The sequence below is a fragment of the Triticum dicoccoides genome, chromosome 5B, assembly GCF_002162155.2.
Source record: "Triticum dicoccoides isolate Atlit2015 ecotype Zavitan chromosome 5B, WEW_v2.0, whole genome shotgun sequence".
NCBI classification, from domain to species: domain Eukaryota; kingdom Viridiplantae; phylum Streptophyta; class Magnoliopsida; order Poales; family Poaceae; genus Triticum; species Triticum dicoccoides.
In genome coordinates, this window is record NC_041389.1 from 278,339,556 (window position 1) to 278,341,634 (window position 2,079).

The following is a 2,079-nucleotide window of genomic DNA, read 5'->3' on the forward strand; positions in this document are numbered from 1 at the left end:
AGCAACTACTTAACCACACTACAGTTCTCGAGTGACCAAACTAAATTGAGATGTTTGAAACAACAAGACGGCCAAGATGGTGAGCAACACACCTGAAGTACATCATGACATGTGATCGGTCATCTGTCAATTCTCATCCTTTTGCTTGTCGAAGAGCGATGTGGTATCATGTTGCTAGAGATCCAACAACAGTATCATCACTCTGTTGGCTGAGACATACAACAGCATCCAACACGCCTATCGGGCTTTGCGGCACATAGAACATTGATGATCCAACCGATTTGATGACAGTGGTTCCCATTGTTATCTTGTCCTGAATCAATTTGTGGCATCTTAACACTCGCTCCTACAAAACATCATTGCATTAACAGGTTAGGTAATGGTGGGCAAATGGTTTAGTTAACGATAACACTTAGACGATGACTACCATGTTTATATACATGCAATTAGTTGTAGCCCTTTCGACCACTGAAGTATTGCGCTCCCCAAATAACAACAAGTGCAACAGGTGCAACAACCCAAATACAGCAAGTGCAATAGGTGCAGCAAACTCTGAAGGTCTGAACCCAAAAATCAACTCCCAAATTCTCAAACTTTAATAATTGATCGCTGCCAAATTTTACGCATTGATTGATGGATACTAAAAGTGAGATTTGATTTAACACATTTGATCTATGAATACTAAAAAAAGGGATCTGATTTAACTTTCATACCTTTAGCTGTGCTCGGGATGGAGTCGGTCGCGCGGGTGAATGCGAGCATGGAGGGTGCGTCATGATGATTGAAGTTGCGAAGGAAGTAGTCAATAAATGAGCAAGCAGTAACCGCTCCATCCTTTTTATGGTCATTGCCTCCAAAGCAGACTTTGCCTCAATCACCTGTCAAGCAAAAACCGTTGATTAATTGAGATGAAACTGGAAGACATAACCTTTCAATACGCGGAGGTCTATCATGAGATGAGATGCATCACTCACTGACCTGCAGGTCCATGGGGAGTGGCACATAGGTCTCCTCCATCTTTAAAGCGAGACAAAAGCGAGCCACTGCCAAGAGCCGTGTCACCCACGCTTTGCCTTCCTGTCATGAGAAATCAATTCCTCAATGATTCCAAGAACTTTATGGGATTTTAGCAGGGTTACTTCAGTTGCTACTGAGATCATAGACTTACAGGAAAGGGATAGACGAAGAGGAACCTATCAAGGTAGTTGACAGACAATGCCGGAGTCAACGGCAAAGAATTTGCAGATTTAATCAGCTATAACGGCACCGTTGATCAGGACGGTATCATCGAGCAGCAATCCAATGAGAAAATCGCCACCAAAATGGATAAAAAAGGCATATTCCAAATCCAGACCATCACATATCAGTACCACGCTAGAAAGGAACGAGTTGAATCAAATCAAGATATGGGGGCTCACCTTCCAAATCCCATCTATCGCGTACTTTCTAACGACGGCCAAATCCAGGCCCTCGAGCCACGGCCATAGCATCTGGGGTACCTGTCGGCGGGCATGTGCTCATTCTCCGTCTTGACGGGCGCAGCCACATAGTCCCCAAACTGCACAGGGTGGTCCGCCAGTAACCTTTCCGCAGGGCGCTGACCAGGAAGGGAGCCCGGGTGGCGAGGTCGCCGTCCTTCCGCGCAACGTGGGGATCTCCCTGGGATACGAGCCACCGCGCCCAGATCCGGCGCGCCCCTCGACCCTGAGCTTGGTCGATCAGGACGGTCTGAGGACCGGCAGCGGGTGGCGACTCGGCCTCCTCGCCGATTTCTAGGCCTGGGGAGGGGAGTGGTAGGAGGGGAGGAGGAATGGTGGCGGGAGCGCGACGGGGATGGGATGCGGCGGCGGCGAGCAAGCTCGGGGAGGAGAGCAGCAGCGGTGAGGTAGGCGGCATGAGAGTAACGGCGACGGGGAGTGGATGCTAGGGTTCTCACCCAATCGGCGCCCTGCTTACCCCATCCATCCACGAGCCAACCGTCAGACGACACGCACAGACCCACCACAGGAAATACCGGATATACCCTCGGCGGGGCACGATATTCTCGGCGGTGGCACGAGATATTTAGCCACCGGAGGG

General features: G+C 49.8%; 1 pseudogene; it reads right to left on the bottom strand.

The window, feature by feature from the left end:
- Positions 1–432: 432 nt before the first annotated feature.
- Positions 433–1,652, bottom strand: LOC119308407 (annotated as a pseudogene).
- Positions 1,653–2,079: the final 427 nt, after the last annotated feature.